This window comes from Marmota monax, unplaced genomic scaffold (assembly GCF_021218885.2).
Source record: "Marmota monax isolate L192 unplaced genomic scaffold, Marmota_monax_Labrador192_F-V1.1 WCK01_AAM20220418_F8-fsc00034, whole genome shotgun sequence".
NCBI classification, from domain to species: Eukaryota; Metazoa; Chordata; class Mammalia; order Rodentia; family Sciuridae; genus Marmota; species Marmota monax.
The window spans coordinates 6,923,119-6,938,638 of record NW_026693934.1 but is presented as its reverse complement, the minus strand read 5'-3'; positions in this window follow the sequence as shown (position 1 = coordinate 6,938,638).

The window sequence follows — 15,520 nt, the reverse complement described above, 5'->3', positions numbered from 1 at the left end:
TTCCCGGATGTGGGGAGCAAAATTTTTGTAAGAAGTGAGGGGGATCAGCTTCTGTTCAGAACTTATTCTGGGTGGGGGCATGTGAAATGCTTCTTTATAATGCGGAGTCTTCAGGACACATCACAGGGATAATCTTTCACATGCTCTGTGATTCGACCCGTAAGGCCAGAACAGGGAAATTAACTAGTGTAATAAATAATATAGAATCTGGTGAATATTTAGGGTCTGGTAATGATGATAAATCAGGTTTGAAATGTTCCTTGAGGAGATTGTAAGATTCTGAGAAATGAAGCCAGGAAGATTGATTAGAACCTATTGCTGCTCAGAAAATCTACTGCAAAAAATACAGGGAGGTATTGCTAGGCTAATAGGAAAGGCGAATACAATCCACCTTGGCCTCTAAAAACCAAATGGGTATAATCAACGAATGTCATTGCTCTTATGGGCAGGTGCACAGGAGGGAAAAAGATGCCCCCAAACACCCAGGGGTTGTTGAATTGATCCCTGATAGCAAAGGGAGAATACAGTAGGATTTCTCTGTGGCCCCTCATTTGAACTGAAGCTTTATTTATTCATTTGTTTATCTGCCTATATTTAAGGAACAGTCCATATCAAAGAGATAAATGTTATGTTTTTAAGAGTTTGTGCCACTAAAATCTGTTCTTCAGCTCTTGGTGTGAACATTCATATCCTACATTTGGTACTGAAGCTGTACTGGGTAGGTGGAGTATGTTTAATGCTTTAGTGATAAACCATCTCTTTCCCCTCAAATCTGGCCCAACTTGATGGGTAAGCTCAGCAGTATTTTGGAACTTACCTGGGATATGAGGAAATTGCAGCCTTTTGGTTTCTGTTTCTACAGAGCACCTTCTGCAGCATTAAAGAAAGAAAACATGCAGACAAGCCTTGAGGATTTGCGACTAGAAAAGGAAACAAAGAATGAAGATGTGGAGAAGAGCTATAGCAGGCCCAGGATGCATTTGGGATAAAGCAGGAAGATGAGCTTTAGGCTCAGAAGGCCATGGATCCACAATTAGCTGTGTGACCTTGGGCAAGTTATTTGACTCCTCTGAGCTTCAGTTTCTATCTGGGTAAGATGGAGAGAATAAATCTGTATCTTGGGAGAACTAAAGGGGATAATATAGGTATTATATGAGTATGGTACATGGTGGCTCCCTTCTCACCTGGTGGCCTTCTCTCTCCACAAACATTCTGTGATGATTAATTTTGTGTGCCAATTTGGTTGGGCCATGGGGTTCCCAGACATTTGGCCAAGCATTTTTTCTGGGTGTTACTGTGAGTATGTTATTAGATGAAATTAATATTTAAATCTCCCTAATGTGGATGGCCTCATCCAATAATTTGAAGGCCTGAATTTAACAAAAATGCTGACTCTTCCCTGAGTAAAAGAATTCATCCTACATGACAGCCTTCAAACTGGGACATCTGCTTTTTTCACCATTTTTGGACTCCCAACTAAAATGTGAGTTCATCCTAGGTGTCCAGTCCTGGCCTTAGGACTGGAACTACACCCTGGTTTTCAGGCTTTGGACTTGAACTTGGACTGGAATAAAACCTTTATTGCCCTTGAGTCTCCAGTTTGTCAGCTCATCCTGCAGATCTAGGGATGTACCAGCCTCCATAATTTTGTGTGTTAATTCCTTAAAAGAAATCTATTTATATACATATACTACATATAAGTAAAAATTGCATTCTTTTGGTTCTGTTTCTATAGAGAACTCTAATAAAACCTCATTCTATGTCTTGGGCATAACATTTAATATTTGTTGATTAATGAACAGAGCCAGGAAGTCACAGATCATTCTCCAAAATCCTGATGGTGGATGGGTCACCTCAACACTGCTCCCAGTCTCTTCTGTTTGGAACCGAGGGTCTTCCTGGGAGACTGGCTCAAAGTCACCCTGCAGGGAAGGTGTGTGGTGATAGACAGAATATCCACTCTTCTCCCACATGTGTGCACACATATAGGCCCAACATGCCAGAGTTGGGTTAGTGTGTGTTCTAGAACCTTCTCCAAAGTAGACAGGTGATGGTGCTGAACCAGGTTCCAAATTGAAGACTAGGGACTTTAAAAGTTTTTAAAATGTGTAGTATGAATAGAAATGCTGGTTCTGTCTGTCTAAGGATTTGATTAAACAGGACATCAGTGTGCTCAATGGTTAGACTTGAGCAAGAAATGTGAGGCAAACTGGTAATGATTCTTTCCAATTTACTCAAGGATAAATAATACAATAAGCTCCTCAGATAGATTTGAATGAATTAGATCCCCAAAGCTAGGGAAGTAGTGATGAAGGAGGAAAGATATTGCTGCAAAGCTGGTTTTACTGCTGGAGAAATCTAGAGCTGCAAAAAAAAAAAAAAACCATGTTAAAATCACATCACAGATCTGTCTTCAGGCAGAAAAGGAAATTGAAAGTTAAAGAGAAACTTCCCTCTTAGACTTGGTTCTATTAATCAGCTTCCATACTGGGCGGTCTGTTTAAAGATTGGCCTATTAAGACTATTGTGCATTAATGAGGCCCTTCTCCAATGGGCCATCCTGTTGTGTGCCTGCACTGTTTGACAGGAAGTGGATTATCATAAGAAGGAGTCTCATAGATGAACAGTGGTGTGTCACTGTAAGAGTTTCTAAAAATATGCATGCTGTCTTCAATTGGCTGCAAATTGTGGCTGATTGAAGGCACCAGGGGTATTTTATGACAGATAAATATGCAGTTAAGATGCCCACTATCCCGCAAAGGGGGATGGAATAGACAAACTACCTTTGGAATGCATTTTGTCCTCAGACATTTTTCTGACTGAATCACCATCTCGCAGCCCAGGAATATTTGTAGTGGCTACTTCTTTGAGGTGTAAAAGGGTAAAATCATGATTAGCTGAAAACATCTGAGTACCTGAGGGAATGGGGTAGTTGGGAGACTGTCACAGTATCTCACCAGCCACTCTCCCTTTCTCTCCTCCCTCTTTCCTACTTCTCAGCTCTCCCTCCTCCCCTCCCCTCCCCTCCCCTCCTCCCCTCCCCCCTCCTCTCCCTCCCTCCCTCCCTCCCTCCCTCCCTCCCTTCCTTCCTTCCTTCCTATAAATATGTCAGGTAAAGTTTTAGGCTCTGGAGATACAGCAGTTAACACTATAGAATAAGTCCTTACCCTTATGTTATGGTGTGCATGTGTGTGTGTGTGTGTGTGTGTGTGTTTGTGTGTGTGTGTGGAGATTGGCAGTGACACGTGTTTTTGTTTATGTACATAAAATTGTGCCTGTACATGTTAGTCTTTTTGTCACTTAAAAGCTGGTTCTATGATCAATTAGATATTAGAAAACTAAATAGAGGCATTGAAGACCACAAAGATTTCTCTAGAAGCTCAAAGGGTGGTGAAAGTGATTGTTGCTTGTTCTTCAAATTTATGACCCTTATCTCTGGGGAGGGGAGTTGAATGATGCCCTAGGGGATTAGAGACAGGAGATCCTTGCTATTCAAATTCCAAAAACTGAAGGGCTTCCTAAGGGGGCAGGAAGGAGGTCTTTCAAGTCAAAGAGACTTCCAGGGTGTGGTTCAAGGCATGTTACAGTCTCCTCTTTATTTGGGTCAGGGGCTCTCAGGGTGGGATCCAGGGCAGGGCTCATTACTCTATGTGTCACCTGGTATGTTAGTTAACTATTGCTGTGGAAATGTATATTCATTTTCTATGGCTCTGTGACAAATTTTCCACTGTTAGTAGTTTTAAACAAAATACATTTGTTAACTCACAGTTTCTGTGATCAGGACTCCAGACTCTGCTCAACTGGATTCTCCCCCTTTTTTCTTATAAGGTTGTGATCAACATGTTGACTGGCCTGCATTCTCAGCTGGACATTTAGCTGTGGAAGAATCCACTGCCAAGCTCACTCAGGTTTTAGACAGAATTCATGTCCTTATGCTTGTTGGGCTGAGGGTCTTGACACCTTTCTGATGGGAGGCTGAGGTCACCTGCAGTTCCTAGAGGCCATCTGCAGTTCTTTGTCACAAGGACTTTCCCAAAATGGCCTCTTACTTCAAACCAACAAAGAAAGTCTCTAGATAGCAGTGTTCCGGCATCTCAGATGGAGATTTCATCGCCTTTGTTGGATCCTGTGGGTTAGAAGCAAGTCACAGTTTGTACCCATATTTAAGGAAAGGGGATTACACAAAAGTGTGAACACTGGAAAGTGGATTTGAGCCACCTTAGAGTCTATGCCACACGTCTTTGTTTTGTTATAAATGTAGGTGCTGGAATTATTCTGGACTGATAAAATTTCTGGGATGGTACCTGGGATGGTATTTGCTTTGCAATAATTTCCTGGATGCTTATGTGATATGCATGTTATGGCTGGAGAAGTTTAGGGACAAGTTGCACTTGAAGTCCCACTGAGCTGGCTGGGATATCTGATGTTTCTTTTTGCTTGTTCTGCTTCCTATCTCCCAAGCCAGTTCTAGAACTTACCAGAGGCCACATGGTGACAGAGTTGTGAAACTCAGGAACTTGGCAGCCAGCCTTGATGGAAGAGTATTGCCATGACAGCACTCTGAGTGCAGAGCTGGCATAATACTCAGTGGACATCTAAAAATGGAGCCTGCCTAGAATGTGGACTCCAAATTCCATGTCTAAGGACATTTACAAACCTATATACAAATGTTTGTAGAAGCTTTCTTCATAGTAGACTGTAACTGGAAATAAGTCAAATGACATTCAGTACTAAAGGGTTAAACTATGGTACATCCATACCATAGACTACTGTTCAACAATGAAAAGGAGCAAAGCATCAGTTATGTAGCAACTTGGATGAATATCCAGGGAATTCTGCTGATCCCAAGAAGTTACTGTGTGACTCCATTTATACGACATTTAGAAATGATAAAAATTAGAAGTGGAAGGCAGATGTAGTGGTTTCTGGGTATTAGAGTTAAAGTAAAAGGGGTGTGTGGTCATAAAAGGGTGATTCTAGGAATTCTTTGGTGTTGGAACTGCTCGTTTTCTTCAGTATGATGAAGGTTACCTGAACCTACACCAGTGACAAATTCGTATAAAACTTAGTACACAAATCAGTACAAGTAACCTGGGAAATCTGAATAAGATTGGTAGATTTTATGAATGTCAATATCCTGGTTATGATGGTGTATAGTTTTATAAAATCTTATTGGTGAAACTGGAGTAAGTATAAGAGTCATCTCTCTGTATTATTTCTTAAAATTGCATATGAATCTACAATTATCTTACTAAAATTTTAATTAAAACATAGGACCTAGGCTTCTGCTTTCTCATCTCATCTTTGTCTCACCTATGTGGAGCAGATCTTTGCTAAAAGCCCCACTTCCTTTTTCTTTCTCCACAACCCCACTGGGAGGAGGTTTTGGCTTTGGTTAAAGTCACTTTCCTCTTTTCACAGAGATTGTTCTTCTCAGGTGATGGCCATTCTGGGGTGAAAACTTTCAGGATAAAAACCCCAGAAAACTGAGAAATGATTTTTTTCCCTGGGGGTAATGTTTCCTATCCTATTTTTATACCCCAGGACTAAGGCCTATACCTGCAATAAACTAAGGCAAAAGCAAGACTCTGAAGGCACACCTCTGCATGGATTTTTTTCTTACTCCCTATTGTGCTAGTCAACTTTCCATTACTGAAATAAATGACTGAGATAATTAACTTACGAAGAGGAAAGGTTTATTTGGTCTCAGTTTTTGAGGTTTCAGTTCATGATTCGTTAGCCCTCTTGCTTTGGGCCTGTGATATGGTAGGAGTATGTGGTAGAGAAAATCCACTTACATCATGGACAGGAAGTAAAGAGAGAAAGAGGAAGAGACTAGGGTCATACAGTCCCCCTTTGAGGGCATTCCTCTAATGACCTAAGATCCTCCCACTAAGCCTCACCTCTCAGAGATTTCACCATCTTCCAGTAGAGCCACTCTGGGGATCAAGCCTTTAACACATAGGCCTGTGAGGGGCATTCAACATCCAAACTCTAATACTGAATAATTAATGTGGCACACCCACAACATGACAGATTCACCTTTATTGAGGTTTCATCACAGTTATGTGACTCTGGGGTTATTGGCATAGTTCTCTATCTCCCTCGTTAGATCAGGATATTATGGATCAGAAACCTCTGTCCTGTTCATCTTTGTATCCCCCAGTGCAGTGGTCTTCAACTGATGTTGAAGGAATGGCTGAATGTTGAACCTGACTTTGTTACTGTCCATTTCCATATGGGAGGAGAGAGAGAAAGTCATGCCGATTCTCTAAGAGAAATGTTATATGGTTCTTCTTTTTGAGATTCATTTCTCAAAGCTGGGATCAGGGTTGACATGATAGAGTGTGTATGTGTGTGTGTACTTCTGGATTTGTATTTCAGGAGTAAGTTCTGGTCGAGCAATTCTAAAAGAAGAGGAACAGGAGATTTAAAGAAAAGAGTGTCTTTACCTTTGGGGTAAAGACATGGAAGGTGTCTCCTCCCATTTTTGAACACTTGGAAAAGCTCTGTAACAAACATTGAAGTGAAGAATTGAGGTGGGGATTTTTGTTTAGCTGATGGCCACCTGTTCTCCTCAGGCCACCTGCTCCCTACCCCTCTTCTGAGCAGTCTTTCCAGGGGGCTGACTCATCCAAGATGTTTTCAAAATTCTTTTTTATTGATGGGTTGAAGCTGCAGTCCATCTTCTCAGCATCTCTGTAAGGCCTGCCCTGCATGCAGCAAATTGCTTGGTTCCTTCAAAATTGTGAAAGTTTTACTTCATGCATTCTTGAATACAAGGCTTTCAACTGAAATGTCAAATGGTCTCTTGTATAGAGGAAGGAGGATTGGGCTTGGAATCTTCAAGGGTGTGAGCTCCAAACATCAAAGTTTTGGTCACTGGCCTGATTGTGCTATATGTTTTCTGTGAGCATCCCTGCTTACCCAGGCACGGTGTGGTTTTGGCTCAGTGGGAGGGAAATTCCCCAGCTGGCAGTATGATGAGACTGGAAGTAGAGAGCCAGGAGGACATGCTTCTTGCTACTTCTCTTGTGTTAGGGCAAAATGATGTTCCTCCTTTTTCCTCACTGTATTTCTCCTTGTGTTGCGCTTGGGTATAGGCTACTAGTGTCCCTTATGTTGATGATGTCCTGGGTTGTTTGGTTGGTCTCAGGGACAAACCTCTAATGTGAAAAGCATCCCTGCATGGCGAATTATGCTTGTTTGCTTTCTGCATTTATACAGACAAGGTATTTAACTGAGTGCTCCCAATACTGTTGAAATGGGGATGGAGATGGAGCCCATGGGTTCAGTATCAGGAGGTCAGTGAACAGTTGCTGGACTGAAGATGCCAGGGGTTGGGTATGAGAGGGGGACTGCCTAGAGTGAGCATCAGCGATCTGTAAGAAACTTTTCAGACTGAATCAACACCATGCCTCACATATATATGTTTAAACCATGTAAAATCTCCTATCCAGAATCATTTCTACAGTGTGTTCAGCGTTTTCGACTTCTTTCCCACCTTAATCAATTCAAAGTTAAATCATCTCACTCTGTGATATACTTGTAACATGAAAGAGTTGATTAATAAAAATAAAGTCCCTCTTGGAATAGAGGCTATATACAATCATTGTTAATGCCCAACACTGGGTGAAAGTTCAAGGAGAGACTTTTTTCCTTTGAAACTCATTGATCATCACTGAAAGTCAGATAACTAGGCACTCTCTGACTTCTGATGTGATTCAATAGGGAATCACAGCATTATCTTGTCATGTTGATGCTAAATGTGTGAAACTAGATGTAATCAAGTGTCTGGATCCAACCACCAGTTATATAAATTTAGAATAAAGGGAACACGTTGGCTGACACTCCAAAGACGTATTTACCCATTGGATAAATAATGAATTTTTTTTCAACAAATAAAAGGCATAGGAAAAAAAGGAGAGAAAGTTGTTTCGGAGAAAAAGAAACTTAAAAAACTAATCAAACAAGAGGTATGCATGAACTTGTTTGTTTTGAATAAATTACAAATGTACATTTTTGAGGCAATTGGGAAAAATTAAGGCAACTGATGATGTTACAAAATTATTGTTAATTATGTTGGATGGTATAATGACATTGTGGTGATATAAAAAAGAAAAAGTGCCAGTCAATTAGAGATACCTATAAATATATAGTCATCCCTCAGTATCCATGGGGAATTGGGGGCATGCAAACTGAAATCCAGAGATAACTCAAGTCCCTTGTAAAATGATGTAGTATTTATGCTACACATATTTTAGTGCTTATAAATGACCTACACATATCCTTCTAGATACTTTAAAGTATTTCCAGATTACTTACAATCCTTATTTACTATGGAAGTGTTGTTATACTATGTTGTTTAGAAACATGGACAAGAAAAATATTATGAACATATTCAGTCAGATGCTTTTTTTTCCACTGAAATATTTTCAGTGTGAGGTTGGTTGAATCCATGGATACAAAGGACTGACTACTTCTATGGGGAAAATGATAAGACTTCTAGGTTAACTTTGAAACACAATAAAGAAAAAATGGTGGGGAGGTGAAATAAAAATGGCAGAATTGTCAGTGATTATTGAAGCTGGGATAAGGACTTGGGGGTTCATATTCTATTCTTTCTACCTTGTGTATTTGAAAACTTCATAATAAATGGCTGAAATATAATTGAGAGAAGATCTAATATTTATTTTAGAGCTCAGGGAAAGGAAGTAGAAGGCATAAATAATTCATAGGTCATGTCTCTTATTGATACTTTTGTTTTTCTTTTTTAAGGATATATTTTGTAGGCACGCATAGGATTAGAAGCTGGATATGCTGTAGATATAGGCTTGGGCTGTTTTAGCTGTGGGGGGACAGGGATTCAGAGAAGGAGGTGGTAATGGCTAGTTAGATGGAGGAAATATGGAAAATCCAGTGCTATTTAACTAAGGAGTGTTATGTTTATTTCTCATTTGTTTCCTTTTTCTGCTAAACTTGAGGCCAGGGACTGTGTCTCAGTTGTTGACCTATTCTCAGTTCCTGCCAGAGTGTCAGGGTAAAGCTTTGACACAACAAATGTTGATTTGATGAATAATTAAATTTTAATGAACTGGCATCAACTTTTTATATGAGTGACCCAGTTAAAGGCTTTAACAAATAACTAATGCAACGAGTAAGCTGATCTAAACAAATCCTCAGTTTTGAGGGGAAAATGGCCACTATTAGGTGTCAGGAACATTATCCCAGATAAATGCAAGTCATCTTCATTACAGTTAGGTGCCAGGATATTTCAGAGATGGAGTCACTATACCTGCCTTTCAGCCTCATGAATCCCCATTATGATCTCCCTGGTTATAACAAACATGTATAGTGCTAAAAATACTACTTTCCTAAGGACAGTATTACAGGCATGGAGACATGAGATTACTTGCAAACGAGGAGACAAAGGGGGCTGCAATAAAATTACTTCCTATCAAGTATAATAAACATGTACAATAAGTTATTATTAAGGACCTTTGAGGCTGGCCATGTTAATGAGCTATGGAGACAACTAAATGAGATTTTGAGAGAGAGAGAGAAAGAGAGAGAGAGAGAGAGAGAGAGAGAGAGAGAGAGAGAGAGAGAGAATGAAAATGAATAAAGATGAATGCAAAGAACAGAGGAAAATAGAAAATGAAGAAAACAAAGAGGAGCATGTATGATGGAAATTGCCCTGCTATGCTGAGGCAAGAGTGAAAGCAAATCTAATGAGTTCTCTGCTTTCAGTTTTAAAAATAAGACACATTTCTCAGATATGAAATGTGGTCCATTATCTGTCAGTGGTGTTCTGAGTTGTCTTTAGGCAGCAAATGTATGCCATAAAATAAACTTCAAACTCCCTACCCGTTCCTTTTGAGGATTGGCACAAATCTAGCTTGTTTGGAAAGCTGGTTCTTGGTGTCAGTGTCTCTACCCTTACTAGAGAAATTCATTGACAAGTGGTGTGTGTGTGTGTGACTATGCTATAATTCATAGTTTTTAGGGTGAATGCTTTTAACATCTCTGAAACCAGGGTTTAATTGGCAGCTTTTTTTCCCCTTTCTTGATGGTTCACAAAATAATGCCATGTATTATAATCATCCACATCTTAGATTATAAATTTGATTTATTTGTAGGGGGAGAAAGAATAGAGAAGAAATAGAAGAAAATGTGATGCCTTGTGTAATAGCATAATCTATAGCATAATCAATAGCATAATCATAAAACTTTTTTACTTCAATTTCTACCACTTGTTTGTAGGACTATGCAATGGTTTGGATGTGGTTTGTCCCCCAAGGGTTCATATGTTGGAAGCTTGGTCCTCAGTGTGGTGGTGTTGAAATAGTGGAACCTTTAAGAGATGAGGCTTAGTGGCAGTCATTGGGGGTTCATTGGGGGTCCTGCCCACAATAGGGATTAGTGCTGGTCTCTCAGAGTGAGTTAGTCTTCCAGAGAGAGGGTTGTTATGAAGAGTGAGCCTGACTCCCGAGTCTCTCTTGTTGCCTGGTGATTTCTTTCTCACACGTATTCCCACCATGTTGCTATCTTCCATGTTGAGACACAACCAGGGGAAGACCTCTCCAGAGGTCAAACCAATGGGACCATTCAATGTTGGGCTTTCAGCCTTCAAAATGATGAGCCTCTTTTCTGTATTAAGAACCTACTGGTGATAAAAATCACATCTACTTAAATTTTTCAGATAGATCCATAAAACTTATTAAACCCTCCCTTCTAAATGGTCTTTCATTTTTTTTTCTCTTATCCTTTCTCTGGTTCCTACAAACTTTGGATTGTGGCTTATGGAGCACCTGATTTGCAACTTTCCAAAAGATATCACAACTAAGATCAGCTTTGGCTTTGAGAAGAATCATCTGTGATACAATATGAGAACTGCACCCAGATCTGTACCATAAGGTGGGCTACAGATGTCTCTCAATCCCTTAGAGAATATCACTGCTGCTGAGTCCAACACACTGATGTGTGCCTTCCACATTGTGCTTCTGCTTCCATTTCTCACAGCTGGTATCTGGGCACATGCTCATGCTAGATGCCAAGGGTTGCAAGCTTCAGTTCAGTAGTGCTGAAATAAAGGGGCCTTGGCTGTCTCCCACAAGAGGGAATTGCTTCTAATCTCTCAGAGCAATTCCTTTGACTCCTTTCTGCAGCTGTAAGGCATGTGGATTCCACTTAGAGGCAAAGACATTAACCACTGTGGGCTCAGTTGGCATGTCATCCATCAGACAGATGGAGAGGAAGTGAAGCTAGAAACCCCAAAGCCTGGCACCCTCTGGTCAGGAGGCTTGAATATTGTCATCTCTTAAACTTGTTTTGATTTTTTGATAAAACTCAGATGAACAGATGATACACTATAGTGGGGATTTACCCAGTGAGGTGGTGAGGTAGTGGGCTGTGGGAGAGATCAAAGGAATCTATCTGGATATTGGTAGTTGATAATCAGGTGATAAGTTTGGACTATAGATAATACAGAGAGAGCAGTAACGTATAGTCTATGGCTGTATCCATAATCCAAATAATTGGTAAAATTTCAGTGAAAAATAGTCATCAAGTCAGTTGGACCAAATTAATTCAGCAAGGCTTAAAAGGGTTCCGGGCATATCCTCATTGAAGACACTAGGTGTTTCCTAAGCATCTACTTTAGAAATTTGATGATGTTCACTGGTGTTCTATGCAAATGTCCTTTACACATCCATATAGTTACTGGTTTCATCAGACTCAATCTTTCCTTTCCTGGAACCAAACACAAATGTCACCTCCCTCTTGGAGAGATTTAGTCATTGACAGAAACATAATTTCACTTATCTAGCAAGAGAAATGTTGACACTGACAAGAAGATAGTACCTTTTTACCTTCGCAACTGTTTTATAGGAAGCAATTTAAGCTAAAATAGCTTTTTCTTCCATTTTCCTCTGTTTTATCAGCAATGATTATTCTCTTTGCTGCGCCAGTGGGTCTGGCATGTCAACCCACCTCCAAAGTGCTTGAATCTGATCTGATTGGCTTCTGGTTTAGAATGAAGTTAAATATCCAGGTCTTAGGGTTGGGCATCTAAAAAGGGATCTTGGAAAAGTGGTTTTTGTTCTGGCAGGATAGTTGTGGGGGGGTGGAGGGGATGAAAAACTCAGTGTGGTAAGAGCCCCAGAGCTGGGGCTGCCTCTCTGAGCATCCTCACCACGTTGACAAAGCCACTGCAAGGAGAAGAACTGTTCCAGGCCCTGATGCATATGGGAGCAAGGGAGAAGAGCTAAGGAGAGCAACAACAGAGTGATCCATAGATCTATGTCTGCTTTGTGGTTAACATGGGCTCCTTGGCATCCGACTGTCTATTTTTAATGCCAGCACTCCTCCTCACGAGCTCTGTGACCTTTGATGAGCTCCTCACTGTCTCCAAGCATCATTTGTAAAATGAGAATAATATGATTCCTACTTCACGAGGGACTTTGGTGATAATATGCGTAAATCATTTAACTAAGTTCCTGTCACATAGTAAGTGCTCAATAAATGTTACACTAGCTTTTTATTCCTTCATCAATCATATCGGTCTTCTCATCAGACTGGGAGTTCTCCTGGAATGAGAATTCTAACATATTCATCATTTTGTGTCTTTTTTCACTTCTCCACAACCTCAGAACAGCCTCGAGGCGGTCTCTCCCCTTGCTTCCATGATAGCTTCTGTCCTGTCTGAAGTCTCTTCAGACCTCCTTGGCTATTAGTTTTCAGTTTTCTTTGCCGTGCACTTTCCTCTTCCATTAGATCTCTAAACATCAGCTTCTTCCCTGGGCTTTTCTCTCTCTACTTACTCTAATATCTCTAAAATTCATATCTTCTGAGCTCATCTCTCTTGTGACATTGACTCACACAAATTTTTACTGGACATCTGTATGTGGATGTCTCCATAGACAAGTCAAATTTAAAAAATCAAGAATTCAAAATCAAAACTATTATTCCTCTTCTTCCCTTATCAAGTCATTTCAGTCTATGGCTCCCCAAGTCATCTCATTTCTCCAGCAGAAACAGAGTGGTCCCCCTTTTTCACTCACCGTAGCCAGTCGATTAGCAAGTCCTTTTGGTTCCGTCTCTGGAAGACCTCAGAACCAGTCCCTGCCCTCCACCTCAGTTGCCCTCCCTCTAATCCAGGTGATCTTCATCTCTTTCCTGGCACTTAAAGTAGCCTTCTAACTGTTCTCTCCATCTCTACCCTTGGCCTCTGAGAGTCTTCTTTTTATGTGCAACCAGAGAGAACTCTTCAACACAACTGGGCCACATGCGGATCCTGATTGAAATCCATCGTGAAATTCTTCCACAGGTTGCATTAAGTCCCAAGAAGAGCCTACAAAGGCCCCCAGGAATCTGGTCCTGCTTTTCTCAAGCATCCCTATACTCACTATTCCCTTTACTCAAGCCCTCTGTAGGCTTGTTTGATGCCTCAGAGTCTCGACATGGTTGTTCCTGCTGTTTGGAAACCTTGTCTTCCAGCATCTATGGCTCCTCCTCTTATTGTTCAGATCTGGTTGAGAAAGTCATCTTCTCATTCAAGCCATCCTCCCCCTAGTCCTCTCTGTCCCAGCCTGCCATTTAGTCCCTTCACAGAACATTCTATAATATGCAATTCTTTCACTTAATTGATTTCTGTCCCCCTCCTAATGGAAAACACTTGAGGTTTCCCCAGTGCCTAGCTCAGTGCCTGGCATATGGTAGGACTCTGTGGCTATTTGCTGAATGAGTGAACCAACAAAGTGCTGGATACATGTGCGTTGAATGAATGAAAGAAGTTAGTGATGTCTACAAGGGCACAATTCTTTTTTAAGGTGATTGCATTCCTTCCAAAAGATATTGCATTAAACCCAATGCAGGCTCCTATGTAGAGGTGAGGTTAGAAATTTTAGGGCAAAAGGCTTACACCAGCTTTTGTTTTGGCTCTTTTATTAGCTGTGTGACCTTGGGTGTGTTTCTTAACCACTCTCAGCTTTAATTTTCTCTTTTGTAAAAATGAGGATGAAATGTCTTTACCCTAGAGAGTGTTGGGAGGATTAAATGATATAATGTATGTAAATCCACTGCATAGAGCTGGCATAGAGTAGGCACTCAATATCTAGGCACACACACATATATTTTTCTTCTACCAAATACAAAACCTGTGAATTTCAGGCATCACAGAGTTTGTGAGAAAGATAGTTTGGGAGGAGAGATGCCACTAGGTGCTAACTCTCCCATGCCCCATCCTCTGTGCTCCTCCCCCCATCAGACAGTATCGAGAATCTCAGAACAGGGCGGGGGTGGGGTGCATTTTCCCCACAGTAAATGTTGCCAGTCATTTTGGGACATATGGATGGGCTAAGTAATTTTCTTTTTGCTGATCCTTCCTCGAAATGGCACATTTCAAAGTTTCAGCTCCCTCGGTTTAGGATATTATTATATTTTGGGAAGAAGTTGAATGTTATTTGTTTTTTTCCACTTCCTGGCTCCCACGACCATCATCTACAAAGCATGCTTGGGCTGGTACTAAGGGCCTCCAAGAACTCCTAACCACTTTTTGCTTGGTGTCACTGTATGCTAGTGTTCTGATTTCTCCTTTTAAAGTTGTCCTATTTGGGGACTGGGGTCATAGCTCATCTGTAGAGCACTCGCCTAGCACATGTGAGGCACTGGGTTCAATCCTCAGCACCACATAAAAATAAATAAATAAATAAATTTTTTAAAAAAGATGTCCTATTTGTCTGAAAACCTGCTGTCTCCTCTTATTCTGATCCCCTGAGCAGGTGGAGTGAGCTTTTCTGGAATCCTAACTGCTCCGCTCCCTTGGTTTCTGGATCCCTGCCTTTTCCTTTTCCATCTCCTTCCTGTCCCTGTTCCTACCACCCTTCTTGCTCATTCTTCCTGAAGCCTTCTGTAACCACTTATCTGCACCATCTCTCCATTTAATGCTCGTTTCATCATCTTTCTGCTTGAAGGTTCTCTTTGGTGCAATTGGTGGGCAGACACTTAAGTGCCCATGTCACCTCCCAGGGTCTACCTGTAATTTCAGGTTGACTAGAGGATGGTTTCAGGCCTCCTTGTTCCTTTCTGCTTCTCTGCCTTGGGACCTTCTTCAATAACAATGGAATAGCTGTTCTTAGCAAGCACAACCCCAAGTGCATAGAAGTTATGACCTCAGGGGCAACATTCAACCCCTGGGGCTTGGAGCAATGGCCCAGGGTCTTGTTGACTCATTTGGATTTTGTGGCGATGGAGGAGCATGGGATGACTGCCAGAGTTGCAGAGGCCCAAGGAGACTTGGGTCAATACAGAGGACACAGGAGAGATGGGGGAACAGCCTTTGTCTTTATACTGTACTCAATTGTAATATTGGCACCTAAGTATTTATGAGATGTTCCTTGAAACAGCAAACCCGTTTCTTCATATGCTGATTCCTTTCTGGAAAGCTGCTCTGTTAGAATGGTTTTCTTTGCAAAGCTAGGTGCAGCTACCCAGGTACTGTAATATTGTCCTCAAGATATTG